This window comes from Ambystoma mexicanum, chromosome 5q (genome assembly GCF_040938575.1).
Source record: "Ambystoma mexicanum isolate Mex_15411 chromosome 5q, UKY_AmexF1_1, whole genome shotgun sequence".
Taxonomy (NCBI): Eukaryota; Metazoa; Chordata; class Amphibia; order Caudata; family Ambystomatidae; genus Ambystoma; species Ambystoma mexicanum.
This window is the reverse complement of record NC_090933.1, coordinates 157,118,910-157,138,270: the sequence shown is the minus strand read 5'-3', so window position 1 is coordinate 157,138,270 and position 19,361 is coordinate 157,118,910. Positions and strand designations below refer to the sequence as shown.

General features: G+C 46.3%; 1 protein-coding gene and 1 long non-coding RNA gene across 26 annotated transcripts in view; one reads left to right on the top strand and one right to left on the bottom strand.

Moving 5' to 3' along the window:
• Positions 1–19,361, bottom strand: part of EPB41L3 (erythrocyte membrane protein band 4.1 like 3) — a 971,190-nt gene that overhangs the window by 951,487 nt on the left and 342 nt on the right. The window lies entirely within an intron of this gene.
• Positions 2,463–17,958, top strand: LOC138498559 (uncharacterized). The gene is made up of 2 exons (XR_011278745.1): positions 2,463–2,527; positions 17,596–17,958. It is a non-coding gene; the product is annotated as an uncharacterized lncRNA (long non-coding RNA).

Sequence of the window (19,361 nt, the reverse complement as noted above, 5' to 3'; positions counted from 1 at the left end):
CTCTGGTGAAAGGCCACTCAGAATGTGTGTGGGTGGGAAGGGTGGTTGAGGGCTAACCCAATCTTACGAGGCACGTATGTACCCTAGTTGTAGAACAAATTGAGTCAATAAGAGGGAGGAGACTAAATGCCAACCCCAAGGATTTTCTACCGTAAATGTAACTGCTGGGGCGTCCAAATAAGAATAGAATTTAATATGTTGCACAGGAAGAAACCATCAGAAACTTGCATTTCACAAAATAATATTTCTCCAATTATATTTTTAGTTTGGCTATTAGGTGGCACTTTAGCGCCACCTATAAGCAAAAACTATTGCATTAGAGTAAAGATGGGGAGAAATGGCATATGAGGAGGGACACAAAGCTTGTAGGTGTTGTTTGTTATTTGCTCACCCATTTACAGCCCATGGCCATGCTAATCCCTATGGCCGATCTACATTCCAGCCCCTCCCCACCCAACACAGCTCCTCATGGGAACTCTGCGAGTTTGCTTTAGTCATGTTTTATCTTCGAACTTTGCACTCAAAGTGCCTGCCAGTGTTTTTTCCAAGCACTCTTCTTGGAGTTAATGACTTAATTGGTGTTGTAAATACGCTACCGGTCAGACTGTTGTCCCCACCACCCCCGTTTTTGGTAAACTTGACGGGTAACGTTGGGAGTCTTAGTGTGGTATATTACCCTCGGAGCTATAGCAGATTGTAGGAACCATATGCATTCCCACGACTCACGTGTCCAGTTGGACATAGGCTGTAATACAAGGCCAACAAACTTACTTTTTTGGGCTTTAAGCGATCCCTCGTGGCCATGCAAAGGGACACATTCATCGCTCGTGCATATTGTTTATTGTGTATCTAGAGGGCCCCGTTTTCCTGGGTTCATATATACTTTTCCTAATTTGACCAGGTTTATTTGTTTATGAGGGGACTGGGACTACATTAGACCAGAATCTATGCGCTACCTGAATGCCCCGATTCCACATGCTACATTCATTCAAGCATGTTAGGTTTCCCCATTGGGGACACTGTTCTAGATACTTTCTGAGCTTATTGAAATAATTATCCCAGAAATAGACCATCATTTTGTACATCCCATTTGTTTTGTAGATCATCATCACAGGAAGCTCTTGCCAGAGCCCCAACTACAATCCCCTGTCCTGATGAAGGCCAATACATTCACAGCTATTCAAGTTTGCTGAAAGGCCGAAACACAGCTGTGTCGACTTTTTATACCGCACAGTGTCTGTTGTGTACACTGGGCACAACGTTTATGTTTCTAAACCTACATCAATATAATCCCCTTTGAAAATTGCAAGGGGCTGTACTTATGAGATGCGTTTTGCTTTGTATGTATAGCAATTGGTACTATGGTTTAATTATCACCATGTGTTTTGTTTGGGAATGTTTTGTGTACACTCACCTGTAACAATTATTAACCTGTATCTAATGAAGCATATGTTTGTGTTTTGTTCCAATAATCATTAAATCTTTGGATCTTTTTGTTCTTCTGGGTTTGCCCTGATCATTTGCTCGATACATACAAAAACACGCTACTGGTGTAATAAAAATGTCTTAACCAGGTCTGGCTTCAGCCACTATTTATAAGCATTATGCGTGCAAATAACTGAAGTCCTGTTAAAAACAAGCATTAGCAAAGGCAACAATTTTGGCTTGTGCATAAATGATTAGGCATATGCTAGGCACTGCTATTTAATGCCCAGGGAATCACACCATTTTTCACCTGCTACCATCAATAGCCTGTTAATACCACTATGGCAATGCCTTACAAGTGACTTTCCCCATGCAACACAAAGGCCTAAATTGTTGCCATTGCCAATGTTAGTTTAGGAGTCTTACAGGAAACCAGAACACGAGTCTGAATGCTTAAAAGATGCATACTTGGGTTTTTAAACCCTACTTTTGCAAATAAATAAGCCTGTCTCTAATGTACACAACAAACAGTACACAAAGCCTGGCAGCTCCTTTTAGGATCCGTCAAACATGTACCTCGGTCAAAACCATAGAAACCAAAAGCAGCCCCAGGAATTATGCAGAGCAGGAGTACATTTCCTTGTGATCCGAGGGTATCATAGCAAGAAGCGAGAAATGGGCTATATGTAAACACATCAGTGTGTATGCACTTTGATTCAGCTTACAAGTATGCTGTTTTTAACAAGGTTAACTTCCTCGTTTTCTCATTCCTATTGCATTTTTCCACGACTGTCCATTTTGTCTATATATATATCTTCTAGGCCAGGGGTCTCCAAACAGTCGATCGCGAGCTACCAGTAGCTCGCCAGAGCCTTTGAAGTAGCTCGCGCTCGGGTTTCAGAAAAAAAAAATGAAAATGATGCCAGGAAGTGCTCTGACCAATCACAGGCCTGCAAATCTCTATAGCATATAGATTGCACCTTGTGATTGGCCAGAGCACGTTCCTTGCTGGGAGCTGTGCTCCCATTGGCCACAGTGGCTGATGCTGGGGCTTGGATTCCAGGAGCGAGCTGAAACTGGCAGGAAAACTTCTTTTGTGAAGGTAAGTTGGGTCGGGTCGGGTGGATGGGGGAAGTTAATCTTTTTTTTTTTCTGCCGAGCCACCGCAGCCCATGTGCGCACAGCTGTTGTGTGTGCTGTTAGAGGGGCGGGCAGCTCGGCAGAACGAAGCCCGGGGTGAAATGGAGACATTTAACTATGATGCTTAATGTCTCTGCTTCACCCCGGGTTCGTTTGCAATCATGTGAGCTATTTTTAGAAGGCAGGGCTCTGGCGAGGAAGCCCCCTCGGGATTTCCTCGCCAGAGTCCTGCGTTTCTAATAGTACCTCACATAACTGAAATCAGCCCAGGGCGAGCGGAGACATGCAGCATCATAGCTTCATGCCTCCGTTTCGACCCCGGGCTCGTTTGCAATCATGTGAGATATTTTTAGAAGCAGGGCTCTGGCGAGGAAGCCCCCTCGGGACTTCCTCGCCAGAGCCATACGTTTCTAATAGTACCTCACATAACTGAAATCAGCCCAGGGCGAGCGGAGACATGCAGCATCATAGCTTCATGCCTCCGTTTCGACCCCGGGTTCGTTTGCAATCATGTGAGATATTTTTAGAAGGCAGGGCTCTGGCGAGGAAGCCCCCTCGGGATTTCCTCGCCAGAGCCCTGCGTTTCTAATAGTACCTCACATAACTGAAATCAGCCCAGGGCGAGCGGAGACATGCAGCATCATAGCTTCATGCCTCCGTTTCGACCCCGGGCTCGTTTGCAATCATGTGAGATATTTTTAGAAGCAGGGCTCTGGCGAGGAAGCCCCCTCGGGACTTCCTCGCCAGAGCCATACGTTTCTAATAGTACCTCACATAACTGAAATCAGCCCAGGGCGAGCGGAGACATGCAGCATCATAGCTTCATGCCTCCGTTTCGACCCCGGGTTCGTTTGCAATCATGTGAGATATTTTTAGAAGGCAGGGCTCTGGCGAGGAAGCCCCCTCGGGATTTCCTCGCCAGAGCCCTGCGTTTCTAATAGTACCTCACATAACTGAAATCAGCCCAGGGCGAGCGGAGACATGCAGCATCATAGCTTCATGCCTCCGTTTCGACCCCGGGTTCGTTTGCAATCATGTGAGATATTTTTAGAAGGCAGGGCTCTGGCGAGGAAGCCCCCTCGGGATTTCCTCGCCAGAGCCCTGCGTTTCTAATAGTACCTCACATAACTGAAATCAGCCCAGGGCGAGCGGAGACATGCAGCATCATAGCTTCATGCCTCCGTTTCGACCCCGGGCTCGTTTGCAATCATCTGAGCTATTTTTAGAAGGCAGGGCTCTGGCGAGGAAGCCCCCTCGGGACTTCCTCGCCAGAGCCATACGTTTCTAATAGTACCTCACAGAACTGAAATCAGCCCAGGGCGAGGGTAGACATGCAGCACGATAGCTTCATGCCTCCGTTTCGACCCTGGGCTCATTTTGAGTCTTTTCCAGTGGTGGACTGGCCTATAGGGAACTCTGGAGATTTCCCAGTGGGCCTCTGCACCCTGGGCCTCTTTTGTGTGGCATTTCCAAATGTTGGCATAGGAAAAGCATTGGGCTTGCTGAAAATGTGTCATGTGGCTTGCTGAAAATGTGTCATGTGGCGCCACTTTGAAAACAATTTCCAGGGCCTCTTTTGGTCCCAAGTAAGTATTTCCAGGGCCTCTTTTAGTTCCCAGTCCACCCCCTTTTCAGCTATTTTTCGAAGGCAGGGGCCCATGGGTGGACTGGCCTATAGGAAACTCTGGAGATTTCCCGGTGGGCCTCTGAACCCTAGGCCTCTTTTGTGTGGCATTTCCAAATGTTCACATAGGAAAAGCATTGGGCTTGCTGAAAATGTGTCATATGGGGCCACTTTGACAATTATTTCCGAGGCCTCTTTTGGTCCCCAGTAATTATTTCCAGGGCTTCTTTTAGTTCCCAGTCCACCCCTGGGCAGGGCTCTGGCGAGCAAGCCCCCTCGGGACCAATGTGCTTATGGGTTTTCCACAGTGGACTCATTGCAAATGACGCACATTTAGTACATCCAATCATTGATGTCAAAACTTATAGGCTTCTTAGCGAGAAGTGAGGGCTAATACGCAGGAAAAGGCCTCTATCGTTCCAATGTGGCAGTGCCAATTTTTTTTCTCCAGGTGCACATGGGCTGGTGTAATATTGGGGTAACATTAGTGCCCTGTTTCAATTTACAGGATTAGCGAAGATAGAAGTGCCAGATTACTGTCAACTAAGGGCTATTGTTCATAAATGTGATGCTAGGTGGTTTGAACTTCACAAGACTACTGCTCAGAGCACAGCCAACACTGTAGGGATGGTGGCTGGCTCTAACTCTTTCCCTATGCAGCGTGGATTTTCGGTATGCATTCCTGTTTAATGACTACCACTAGTGCAGCTATGACGAATGTGGGGTGATAGAGGCGCACATACCAGCCGCGATCCTTCCTAGTAAATGCAACAAATACTCGTGCATCTCCTTTCACAGCAAACTAAAGGCTAAAATTGGTTTATTGTTGCACTGGCCCCCTTGTAGTCCCATGTTCCCTTGATTTGAGAGGCATTTAGTCTCACCATCCATTTATACCTGATTTTTTTTGCATAGAGGACAGGCTGTATCAGGGCCAACATAACTATTCTGCTGTGATCATTTTTTTTTATCAATAATTATGACTTTTAAGGACATTCAACAAAGTAGGCTTTGACCTTCATTATCCTTGGCTAGATTCGGTGACTTGGCATAGGTGCATGCCACAAAGTTAATATTTTGAGAAATTGCGAATGTGCTAAATGGCACTGGTTTTTATTTTTGGACTAAGCAGAATTTTGTGTGCTCAATTATTTTTAAAACCATAACACATTCAAATCCTCATCAGATTACATTACACGTGCAGTCCCAAAAGAAACGTACAAACGAAACGACACTTGTTGAAATCATGGATGCAGAAGTAGGCGGATCATCCAACAAAAGGCAGAAGACGTATCATTTTCATCAAGAGTGGGAGACCGATTTCTTTTTCGCAAGCGTAAAAGGGAAGTGTGTGTGTTTAATCTGCAGTGCCAAAGTTGCAGTGGGAAAAAAGAGTAATGTCGAGAGGCATTTTGGCACAATGCATACACAATATGAAAAGAACTTTCCCAAAGGAAGCCGTCTGCGATCTCAACGAATAGCTGAACTAAAAGCTGCCCTGCAGACGCAACAATCATTTTTCACCCAACCTGCAAAGAAAGCAAATGCTGCAACAGAGGCAGCCTTCAAAGTTGCACATTATTTGGCAAAACACAAATGCACTTTTACAGATGGCGCAGTTGTGAAAGGTGCGATGGTTCTCGTGGCTGAGTCAGTTTTAAAAGATTTTAAAAACTGCCCTGACATTATGTCTGCCATTTCAGATGTGCAGTTAGGTGCAAACACAATGGCAAGGAGGGTATCTGCACTATCTGCCAATGTGATGGGGCAATTAGAAAAAGATTTGAGCATATGCAGTTTTTTCTCCATTTAGTGTGATGAATCGGTTGATGCAAGTGATACTGCCCAGCTAGCACCGTTTGCTCGAATGGTGAAGAACTATCTGCAGCACATAGTGATCTGTTGCTACACACGGAAATCCGATGGCTTAGCAGGGGAAAAATACTACGTCGCTTTCTTTCACTTTTGCCAGAAATCAAAGACTTCATGAGGTCAAGAAATGAAGACATCGGCCAATTATGCAGCATTTCTTGGCTGCTTTATTTGGCATTTCTGGCAGATGTTACTGAGAAATTAAATACCCTGAACTGTGAACTACAAGGAAAGGGTAAAACCATTGCTGACATGATAAGCGCAGTAAAGATATTTAAGTCAAAACTTAACCTTTTCACTGAACAAGTGGTGGAAAGGAAAATGCATCATTTCCCTTCTGTAATGCAAATGCTGACAGAGCATACAGCTAGTCCTGAACTCCTGAACATAGTTAAATACAGCAGTCTCCTGAGCAGGCTTAAGAAAGAGTTCAGTGACCGGTTCAGGGATTTCGAAAGGATTGAACCGTGTGTGATGTTCATTGCAAACCCCTTCATGGAAATCAATGTTTGTGAACTTACAGAACAAATGGGTGAGCTGTTTAACCTGAACAGTTGTGCTATGGAAATGGAGATTGTCAGCCTGCAAGGGGACATTCAGTTGAAAAGCAGACAATCTCCCACCAATTTCTGGAGCCTTGTTGATCACAAGGAGTACATTAACATTTGCACAGCAGCATTAAAAGTGACTTCTCTGTTTGGTTCCACCTATCTCTGTGAATCTGCATTTTCAGATATGAACTTCATCAAATCTAAATTTCGAACCCGCCTGACAGATGAGCATTTTAGTGACTCCATCCGAGTTGCTGTATCAAGTTATACACCCGACTACAGAGCACTGGTGGATGGCATGCAGTGTCAACCTTCACACTGAATGTCTAATTTTCCTACAATGTGAAAGTCTTTTTATGAGAACCTCTAATAAAAAAGAATGCAATAAAGTGAATTTTGAACTTATTAACATAAACGTGAAGGGATATGTCATTCCCTATATTTATGAAGGGAAAATTACAGCTAAAAAAAAAAGTTCCAATGTTTATGAACAACCCCGACCGCTGATATCGACCGCAAGTAGCTCTCGCTGTTGGCCCCCAACTGAAAGTAGCTCACGCCAACGTAAAGGTTGGGGACCCCTGTTCTAGGCTCTGATAAACATCAGGCAGGGTGAGCAGCACTCTTCACATCCCCAAAATACCAAGGTCCGGACATCAAAATTGTAGTGAAATAATCCATCTTTATTAATGCCTTGCAAAAATGGCACAAAAGTTAAAAAGCCATCAAGAATACGGCATATATTTGGTTTTTTTGTGTGTTTGGGGGGTGGCAGGGTCAGGGGGTAGGGGAACCAACAGGGATGTCATTTCACCAAAAATACAGGGGTAGTGTACGTGGCATAAAAACCCAGGACCTCTGATGAAATCACAGGAAGTGATGTCATTCGACCCCAACCGGAAGTAACATAACGGGACATTTCACCCGTTGACAAAACAGGAAGTGGCACCACATAGCATTGTTCCCAAGTACACTGGTATGGTACTTATTAAGCGCAACGTTCACCCTAAGGCATCTTGGTGCTTCTTGTAGGGCAGGGAAATGAAATTATCTAGAAGAGAAACATGTTCAGGGCTTTTTTGCGAAAAGCCAGGCAAGCAGATGTAGTCCTGAGGGACAGTGGAAGGGACTTCCAAAAAACTGCTGCTGCCACTGAGAAGGAGCGGCCGCAAATGCGACTGTACCTAGCAGACGGGACAGTCAGTAAACAAGCATTAGCTGACCGCATGGCTCGTCTCTGGATATAAGGTTGATATTTGACCACAAGGTATTCTGCTCCCTGGCCGTGAAAAGCCTGATAAACCAGACAAAGAACCCTAAAATGAATGCGGTTGGTCACTGGTAGCCAATGGAGCTTACGAAGCACCAGTGAAATGTGACAGCAGCGAGGGGTAGAGATCGCCAGTCGTGCAGCAGAGTTTTTAAGGACTTGCAGACGATGGAGAACATAAGTGGGCTCACCTAAGTAAATAGAATTACAGTAGTCCAGCGAGGACGTGACCAAAGCAGGCACGGAGGGATATATGGAATAACTCGAAGGAGCTTAAGCTGAAAGTGGCCACGCTGGCAGACTCTACTCACCTATGGCTCCATGGACAAGGATGAAGTGAGTTTTACCCCCAAGTCCTTAACTGTGGAAACTGGCAGGGGAAAAGAACCCAAAGAGGTTAGCCAAAAATCAGTAGTCCAAATTGAAGAAGCTGGAGTGTGGGGGCGCCTCAGACACCTCTGTCTTATCACCGTTAAACTTGAGCTAGTTGTTATGCATTAATTCCCCCAAAGCCTCCAGGCAGGCACAGAACATGGCCACTGACTCAGGAGACGAAAGATCCAAGTATACAAAGTTGTGCGTGTTGTCAGCATAAGAATAGCAAAGGAAGCCGTGGAAGGCTATCAATTTGGTCAGAGATTGAACGTAGGTGTTAAATATGACCGGGGAGATGGCGGGCCCCTGAGGGACACCACATGTGAGTCGTAGCCATAGAGAAAGGGGAAGAGAGAGAATTTGGCGACGGTCAGAGAGAAAAGAGGGGAACCAGGCCAGGAAGGTACCGAGAGGCCGGCACTGGCCAGACGGCTTAGCAGGACTCCATGATCAATGGTGTCAAAGGCGGCGGAAAGGTCCAGCAAAATCAGAGCACTGACCCGCCACAGTCATGGGTCTGCGGCAGGTCGTCCATGATCGAGACCAAAACACTCTCGGCCCCACACCCTGAATGGAAACCAGACTGAGAAGAGTGGAAAAGGGAAGATTCCTCAAGAAAAGTAAGCAGAGGACATGCCAAAGATTTGAGGAGTTTCATAGAAAAGGGGAGGAGAGAAATGGGATGAAAACTGGAGGGGACCTGTGGGTCAAGAGAAGGTTTCTTTAGAATTGGAATAACAGTGGCCATTTTAAGAGAGGCAGGAATCGCTCCAGTGGAAAGGGAGGTGCTTACTGCTTTGGTCAGTAAGTGGATGAAGTGAGGAAGAGTATCCTTAATAAGTGGAGAGGGATAGGATCAAGAGGAGACGAGGACTTGAGTTTAGGGACTACTGTGGCCACCTCTGATGCGGAAAAAGTGGAAAACACAGACCAGGAGGCGACAGATGAAGGTTCAGATAACATGGGACTAGCTTTAGGGGGCAGGGGGATAGCAGCAATGTTAAACCGAATGGTGCTCCTTTTTTCCATAAAAAATAAGGGCAAAGAGTCACTAAGAGCCTGAGAGGACGGGGCTGGAACTGGTGGCGTGGTAGAAAGATGGCGAACCACTTTAATCCGTTCTTTGAAATGGTTAGCAGACGTTTCAATAAGAGAAGCAAAATAGGCTTGTTTAGCACCAATGATGGCGAGGTGGTATTCAGAGGTGGAATGGGACAGTGCAAGCTTGTCCCTGGGAGTATAGGAGCATTGCTACTCACTCCATCTGTCTGCGTTGCAGACGTAGGACGTGCAACTCAGCCGTGAACTACGGTTGAGAAGGGGTGAGTGGACAGCCTGGATTTCTTAAGGGGACTAAGATGTCTGCAACTGCAGCCAGAGTTTCAATTAACATACTCAAATTCACAGGAGAGACCCCGAAGTGCAGGCATGGATGAGGGAGACCATGTCAGTTTGGGAAACTGAGCGCTAACCACGCTGCATAATCGAAAAGATGTAGGGGCTTTATTGTCCCAGATAAAAGGAAGAACAAAGTGGTCAGATCACAGGACTTGAAAAGTCGAAAAAACTGTGACTTCAGTGTGTAATAAGAAAATCAGGTCCAGGGTATTACCTAAAATGTGGGTCTGATCAGTGACCTGCTGGGCTAGAGAGAGCTCTTTCATGGAGGACAAGAAGCCTTGAATCTTGGAGTCCTCCATATCATGAACTTGAAGATTATATTCGCCCAAGATAACAAGCATGCCTCAGATGAATATCCGAGGCAAAATCAAGAAAGGGACCAAGAAATAGCAGATCAAGGCTGGGTGAGGGGTTAAACCACTAGTAAATGGATACAGAAAGTGGCACAGAGAAAGAAACGTACTAACATGGCTTCCATTTTAACATTATGACTAACGTCAAGAAGGGAGCCGTCATAACAAGACTTAAAAATAATAGCAATACCACCATCCCTTTTGGGGGGGAAGACGGTCTAAGTGCTTCGCTGTGACATGCATGAGAACAGAGCCTGATGAATCATCAAGCCATGTCTCCATTATGCAGGTGAAATCAGAGGTAAAATCATTTACCAGAGCATAGTAAAGTGTGTGGTGCACAAGCACTGAGTGGGCGTTCAAAAGTAAGGAGTATAAAGAAGCTGACCCCTCCTGCACTGGGAACACTACCTTGGGTTGCATATCCTACAGGGAGCACCGTAGACGGTGGAGCAAGCTACGAAAAATAGGTTTACGATATCACTGTAATGTGATATACATTTCATACAAGATCACCATATGTATCGTTAATATCAGTGTGCCCATATTACCAAATGACTGAATGCAAGCAGATGTCAAGGCCAAATGATAATGATTTGTTATTATATAGGACGTACGCTTAAGCGATTTATATAGAACAAATATACATACAATATCACCCAACTAACAAGAAAGCAGGTCACTCCAGAAACAAAGAGCTACACGGCACTGGCCACGGCCCAGGAGATTTCATTTTTTAAGAAAAAGAATGTTTCTCTTTTTTTATTTGTTAGGGGAAGCAGGGGAGACTACAGGGGTCGCAGGTGCACCCCCCAAATGACATCCCTGGGATCCAATTTTGTCAAAAACGACAGCGGGGGGTACCGCATGGGCAATGTGCAAACACGGAAGGTGCCCTGATTAAAAACACTTACAACCAATTCACATTTTGATGTCAAAGGAAAATTTGAGGGGAAAAAAAACGATATTAGAGATTGCAAGTAAGATTTGAAGACCAGGAGCGAATAGCTCTCCCTGAATCACCTTGCAAGAAGGAGCTACGCCTGGGGAACCAGTACATGAGATCCAAATAATATTTTGCCCATTACATATGATTCTTTAAGCCTTTAATGTATGTCCCTTAGAAGCTTGCTTTATTCCGAATCCGTACACGCTCCCGGGTAAACATGGTTTCTATCTCTTATGTACGATTGTGACGTCACCCTTGGCCTGGGGGTCAAAAGTAGCTCTAGGAAACAGGCTCTTCTAAGCCACAAACAGGAGCTAAATAGCCCTCAGCAATTTAGAACCATGCAATCGGTGTTCAAAGTAATTTGTCCTCTGGTCTCCCTCGGCGACAATGCCGATTTGTGCAACAGAACGCGAGCTGTGGGAAGTTCTCCTCGGTTGCTTTGAAAGGCAGTGATGTAAAAAACAAAAAGGATATGCGAGCCGATGGCCAATCATATGATGTGTGCGACAGTGGCTCTCCTCGGATCCCCTTCTGCAGTGCACGACGAGCAGAAACATGGGAGGGGGAACCTCTTGCACACACAAAATGTACAGTAAGTAAGCACGGCTTCCTGTTCAGCGCCAACATTAACTGTTTATTCACGCTTTCCTGCTGACTCGCCTAGATAGATCTGCAAACCTGTGTTTCTCAACTCGACTGCAGGCGCCCTCGGATCTTGGAGACGGCGCGGCAACGGACATTGCCGGGAGGAGGTCTTGGGCAATGCCCACAACATCAGCAGCTGATGAGGCATCTTTTCATGCAACGTGACATCCATCCCATGTCAAAGGGAAACCGCATCTTTTTACTGCAATAGGCAGAAATACCCACAAGGCGTGGCCTAGCACATCTTCCCACGTGGGAGCGTGACGGCACTACCGAGTGCATCGCGGCTGATGTGCAATACGCATTGTACGACTGGCAAACATATAGGTCAGCGTACCAATACAGAAATGGCCCGCAAGCATTAATCACATTGCCTTACTTTGCATAAAAGACATATTAGCACCCAACAGCACAACTTTATTAACCCTTATAATATAAACAGTGCAGTTTGAAGACGTTGGCCCAGCAATATTGGGCAAAACTACTAACTGCAAAATGCAGTAACTCATCAAAATCGCTCACATTGACACAGAAGTACGCTTTTGGCACTGCCCTTGTGCCATGTATGGCAGTCCAAGACTGACAAAAGTCCTTCTCACAGTGGGATAAAACCTAAAATAACACCCACTAATAAGAAAGATAAATAATAGAACAAAAAAAGGCTGCACCTCAAATTAAGTACAAAAAAGCAACACAAATGTCTTCTGTTCATGCCCCAAACCCTCTGTAAATAAACATCTTAAAAAAATTTAAAAAAAAAAAAAAAAAAAAGCCGCACACAACATGCGTAACTACACACACGTCTAGCTGCCTATTTTCCAGAAGACCCACAGATGGGGAAATGTTAGGACATAGTTTCACTTCGCCATTAAAAGTGGCAGTTGCTTCCAAAGATTTCCCAAAAGCCCATGCGGCTATTTGTTGGTGTCATTAGAAAAAGTGTCACAAAACTCCTTTCTGGCAAATCCTATTCAACGCATAAACACAGAATATACATACGTGCAACTTTATTATTCAAGCATCCCCTGTTCAGGTTAATTCCTCAGGAAGCGTGAGGGACCTGCTGGCAAGGCCAGGTTTGTATATGGGCATATGCCAGCTGACCATGGGAGGGCAAAAACCTTGTAGGATATAAGAAGGCCCACCCAAAAAGCAAATGTAGAAGTTTGCAAAGCTAGTAGCTCAGTTGGTTAAGCGCTCACTGTTGGGATCTACGTACACCCTTTCTTGGAGGATCACTTATTAAGAGCACCACAAAAGGGTAAACATGTTGCAGCAAGCAGTGAATGAAAAAGCAAGAAATCATTAATTATTATTCCTCAGCGCCACTACAAAATCCAACAAAAACATACTTTAAAACAACTCAGTTTGGTGAAACAATGTTTATCCCAGAATTATTTATTGAGAAAACTTGGAACCGTCTTCAGATGGCGTGAGCGCGATGGCCAGGTACGGTTTTGTGTACAGAGGGGCCTCTGCTCCGCTGCGGGAGAACACACGGTTCTGGTTCTAGGCCTGCATGTATTTCTGGTGCTAGTTTGTCCTGTAAGTAAGGTTGTGTCGTTAGCACCACTGCCGAGAGCCAGACGCAGTGAGGGGCAAGGCAGCAAGTTCCCAGATTTGGGGCTATTCCCGGATTTGGTTTGGTGCCCACCTCGCTTCCTTGGACCGGAACTGTGTGCCTGCCAGTTCGGTACTCGGGTGATTTGGGTTGAGAGTGATTTCTACACCAGAAAGCTGCCGCTGGGTGGGGGGTGCGGCACGCAGAAATGTTTGAGAAGGATACCAAAGGCTTTCAACAGTAGAACATGTTGGCTACCCTTACAGGAATGTATTCAGTTCAAAATGGGCTTTCTATACATCACTCCTTATATGGTAAGGCCCCGGAATACCTCAAAGCACTGGTCGTTCCATGTAAACCAGCCCGTAACCTGCGATCATCTTCGCTTGCCCAGCTGCAGGGAATAAGCATTAAAAGAGCTAGGGGATTGGGTAGATCCTTTTGAGCAATGGCACCTTCCTTATGGAACTCCCTTACCAATCAGAGTCACGTCCAATTTGACGCACTTTAGAAAAATCTTGAAAACACATCTTTTCAAGTAATCTTCCAGGACACAACGCTACACTTCATCCATGGTCGTAAAACTCCTTAGGCTCTCTTATGTTGTCTAGTGTCCCGTGCCTATGTTGTCCTTTGTGTGTTTGTGTGCGCCCCGATCTGTTGGGCGCATTACAAATAAGTAAGTAAATGGGTGGCAATGTTTGTCCCATGTTCTATAAAGAAAACATAGGGTTTCAATATTAGTGATAGAATGTGTGGGGTTGTGAGCCCATTCAGGTTTTGGTTGTGGCGGGTGCATGCACCAATTTTTTCTGGTCGGTTTTGTGCGGCCCTCAGAAAACAGGAAAGGTCCATCACTGCTATATTTTTTATTTATTTTATTTATTTATTTTAATTCAGGGGGTTTCACCTCCCAAGCCCCCCTTTGCTCCCTGACACCCTCCCACCACCCCTGCGCATACACACACGTTTTGTCACACACACACACCTCTGACTCCCGCAGCTCGTCCTCTCGGTCTCACCGTGCCCGTGCAGGGACTGCTCTGTGCGGTCAAATAGCGGTCTTTCTAAATCAATGTTTTTCGGTTCTTAAAAAAGGTCTTTTGACCAAATACCTTTTTGGTTCTATGTATTTTTGCCACACGCACAAGAGTCATCATTTAGTTCATTTGTAGGGGTATATTGTCAGAGAGCACAGCTTTTCGGGGCTTCTTCAGCTAGCATGGCAGCGCCCGGCCATGTCTGCACACTATGGCTGCTTCAGGGATAAATGGATAGCTACAGGATCGCCCGAACTTCATCGCATATCACGGCCCCCCCCTTAGAGCAGAGGCTGTCGATTGCACCATAAATATCTTTGAAAATTGCCCTCCAAATATGCAGGTATTACTGCACGATTATTTTGCTGGTAGAGAACGATAATTATGTAGAAGTAGTTGCATGTGTTTTGTGTGCACAACAGCTGCGAGAGCTGGGGGAGTTGCTCTCTCCCGGACCACATCCCTCTGGAAGGCAAGGGTTATTGAGTAGGGTGAGGGCGAATGCAGTGGAATTATTAAACACAAGACTGTTAGCTCAAAGCGTTATGGGCATGGTCATTTTTGCTTCTTGGAGACACAGCTGGGCGGTCGGAGCTGAGGTGAGATGACCGTTGCAAGGAAGGCATGGTATCAACATTAAGTGACCACAGTTCAAGGGTGTTCAATGAACTTAAAAGGGGTTTTAAAAAAAACCCATCGAAACCTAAATCTAAAGATGGGAGCAAGCTAAAACCATCAAATAATAATAACGCAGTCCTAGTCGAGTCTGTCAAAATAAATGGGCCTATACTAATAAACCTATTGCCAATCCTTACCTCTAAATACAAATAGTGTGGGAAACAAGGTTACGAAAAAGAAAGAAGTTTTCACAAAATGAAATGTCAGGATGTTCAGGCCCTTGGCCTCCCTTCCCACGTTTTCAGCACAGGTTAAAGAGGTACACTTGAGCTTAGCAGTGTAGGCTTCTCCAGCACGAGGATACAGTTCAATTATTAGCATCAGGGCATTCTGTGCCCAAGTCTCTTTGCCTTTCAAAGTCTCTTCATTCAGAGGGCCTGATACAACAAATCAACAATATGTTCTTTTCCTCTTTCAGATTTTCACAAGTACTCAAAGTCTTAGGTGATTCAATATTCACCCCGGATCCCCCTCAGCCGGGCTCAGGTCCGCTTAACACAACTAGTCTCCCTGTGCTGGGCTCGGACCAACTTCATCTACTTTCTTTATGTTCTTACTATCAAAGACTTCGAATGTGCACTGGGTTTTGCTTGACCCGTTGCAGGACCACTTTGATTTCACAATTCTTTTCCCTTTGACATTTGCCACTTTTCAGTTGGATAACAGAGACTTTCGAATGAGCACCCAAGTGGTGCCGGACCACTCTGTCTATGGTATTGTATCTTGGTTTCAAAGTTCAATCACTCATCTGCTGTTTTAATTATGTTTGCGTTGCTTGCCACATACACTTAATACACTGTTCGCTCCAGTTTTCACTTACACAATGTTGCCGCTTCCAACTTTGGCTACAACACAGACCGGTTGGGTATCAGCCTCCCTAACTCACCGGCGGTGCTGACTTCACTGGTGCTGCTTTGTTGTCAGAGCCAAGGACAGTACCACGCCAGCAAACGATTCTCCCTGCCTTGGCTACTGATGCGGAAAAGCCCAGAGTACCTCTGACAAACAATTGCTGCAGGATTCTTCAGCCTCGATTCCTGGTCTGACGTTTCCTATTCTCGAAGGTTCATGAAAGTAACGGGCTTTTGTTGAAAAGGCCAAGGGCACTTCTTTCTTTGCAATCCTCTTCGGTCTTGCCGTCTTTCGGCTTGTATTAAACTGCCATCTTGGAACTGCTGCTTCCTTGTGTGCTTTGCCTTGCTCAGTGTGTGCTTTCATGCTCCGCCTTTTATCCGTGTGGGGAAGTGGGATGGAAGTCAATTGCCTAACCCTGCCTGACCATTGTATTGCGACATGTCAGGTATATGGCTCAGGTGTTAGTCCGTTTTCGCTCAGTGAGCTGTTTGTGAGAAAGTGTTCATGTCATAAAGGGGGGGTTGAGTTCCCAAGTAACCTAACTGGTAGGATGGGGCAAAGGTGTTACAGGAAAGGAGTTTCCGCATCTCGCCATCCGGTACCTCACTTCCACATCCCCAGGAAGTGGATCCAAAAGCGATGGCTGACCACCTGGATGACAGATCCCCGGGGACTAGCGGGTGAGACACCTTCAGGTTTCTCGCAGTGTGAAGGTGTTTGTGCATTAAAGTCGCTTGTCTGGTGGACCACATGCCTCTTTACCACTTGAAGCTACTTGGGTAGTGGTGCCGAAAGGGTCTTGCAGCAATTGTAGAGGTTCTGAGGGCCAATTCCCACTGAGGTGGTTATTTGAAAATGGAACCAGCAAAAGATTGTTTGTTTGTTGTAAAAAGGATAGGGAGGCCTCCACGGGCTCCTGCGTGATGCCTTTTGAGTGAGTTTTTTAAACAGGTTTTCTAGTATTATCCAACCCTCGCAACTTAACGGCTGACCTTACTGTAATAGGGGTATGTGGTCACTGGATATGCCCTCCATTATGGCTGTATTTTATGGAACATGTTGGGACCAAGAGAGAAGGATGAATTATGGATCGCTGGTTTTGTGTACGCTGGTCAAGGTCTCTGTGCAGGGAAGAGTACAAAGTTCCCCACACCTCTTACGCTTAGGTTACAGGAACGTGCAGAGGACTGGTGGTTAATTATGTTAGCAGTGTCACCCGGGCAGATATCAAACCGAAGGCTCACCGGTTTGTGAAACCCCAGGAGCAGCGAGGGGCCACCCAGGGAGGTGTTTGTTGGCCAGTTACGCTTGTAGCCCTAGTAAGGCTAGGACTGCCTGGAGGTTGATTCTAATAAAGTTATCATATTTCTTCTAATCTAAGAATTGCTGTATGTGTAAATTATTTGGGTGGTAGAACATGTGATATATGTTAAGGGTTTTGGGAGCTTCAGTAGGGGATGCCACAGCCCACGCAGGGGGTGCTAGAGGTACAGCCGGTATAGCAGGCCGCCCCTTGTGTCTGGCTCGCCTCCCCTTCCCTGAGGGGGCGGAAGGGGCGTGCTCCCAGGGGCCAGATGGAGCCAGATGGCCCTGGAAAGAAACTTAAATTTCCTGGGCTGCAGGAGGTCACCATCTTTGCAGCCTTGCATCAACAGCCACCATGCCTCCCTGCTGAATGTTGGGGCAATGGCCATTGGTTGAGGAGGTAGCATGGATTTTGGACCCAGATGTACTGGGGGTATGGTTTTACAGGTAAAGATCGTTGAGCATGGGTGTTTCACGAACTAGCACATTTTTATTTCGAATAGGGAATGTTTGCTGTGTTTCTAATTTTTTCTTTCTGTCACCGGCAGGTTTACAGGGGAGATCCTAGCAGAGAAGGAGGCACACTGCGGATGCTGCCGCAAGCATTACCAGATTGCTGCACGAGCCAGGATGGGGTTCGATGGGCACCGACACGACTAGGGACAGTTGGGACTCCTCAACAACTGACTGCTGCGGCCCAGGAGTGGGCGTACTCACTAGAACCAAGACCGAAAGTGACTGTCACCCCGAAAGATGCCAAACAGAAGTGAAGGCTCACCAGTTTATGAAACTCTGGGTATAGCTAGGGGCCACCCGACGAGGTGTTAATTGGCCAGGTACACTCGTGTGGTAAGGCTATGACCGCCCATTAGGTTGACGCCAATAAAGTGATCAAAACTCTTCCAATCTAAGATTTGTTGTCTGTGTAAATGATTTGGGTGGTAAAACGTAATGAATGTGAAGAGTTTTTTTGGGGGGGGGGGTGGGGAATTAGCCATGCTATGTTCAGCATATGAATCAGAAGTGGCTCGGGCACATTAATTTGGGGTGGCCTGTTTTCAATTCACAGAGGACCGATTTGGTAAGGAACAGTTTCACGGGCTAAACTAATTTGTGTGCCAAATACGACTGCCTAGAACTGCCCCTGAAAGTTATGATGACGTTTTTTTTTTTTAAAACGAGGACCACAGCCAGTGAGATGGTACAAAATAAAAAAAAATTAAAAAGGTTGACACATTTCTAGCCAAAAAATACCCACAGGAACGTGCGAACAGTGATCACTCCTGGTTGCTACTCAAAACACCAAAGCGTTCCAAGCAACGTGAATTGCTGTCTTGAATGAAACAACAGCCCAGAAGAAGAAAAAAAAACATTGCGTAACTCAACACCAAGCATCAAATGTCTCCCTTCAGCAAAGTAATGGATTCACAAGAAAGGCAAACAAAAGTCTAGCCCTTGTCCCCTCCTCCTCCAAAGCTCTTGCACCATCTCTAATCCACACCATATGTTTCCCAGAAAGTAAATGACTGTCTGGAGAAGCCTTCACTCCTGCCTGCTGCAGCCGGGGGGGGGGGGGGGGGGGGAGATTTGGTGGGAAAACACCATAGGGACGGATGTTCGGTCCTGCACACGGCCACTGCAGAGATCGTGATACAACATGTAGCAGTAGAGCACCACACCCACCGCATTGCAGAAACCTATAAGGGGGTGGACACCATCGTACAGACACACACGCATCTGCAGCCCACGGAGCACAGTACAACCACGACCAGCATGGACTCAGCTACATTAAGTCGTGATATGCGATTCAAAGCGCCCTTCGCCCACTCTGATCCAGGGGCACAGGCTCCGTGCATGGGGCAGACGAAGAATGGTGGGGGATACGCACCCGTTGGACGCAGCATACATGCATCAAACCGGGTGCGAGCTCAAAGGTTTCCATTATAAATGCCCGGAGATGCGTCAAGCCTTCGGCCATGCAGGTGTCGACGCCCCAGAGTGCGCACATAAAACACTGTCAGTGTAGGTGGACGTCCCCTCCCCCACGCCCTTTACAGATGCAGCACATCAGCGCAGCGTAGGTCCCCAACCCTGCCAGACCACCGATTGAGGGTGTCCTTCGGGGAAAAAGCCGCGGTGTGCAAGGGGTGGGGCGGTGGAGGTGCTCACCCCCCTCAGAAGATCACAGCACCGTTGCCCCAGCAATACACAAACAGACCCCGGTACAGATTTGTAAAGCGCGCATCCCATTCAATGGATAAACCAGTCAATGGGCGCGTGACAGTTACACGGGGAAGAGACCGGGCCCTTCCTG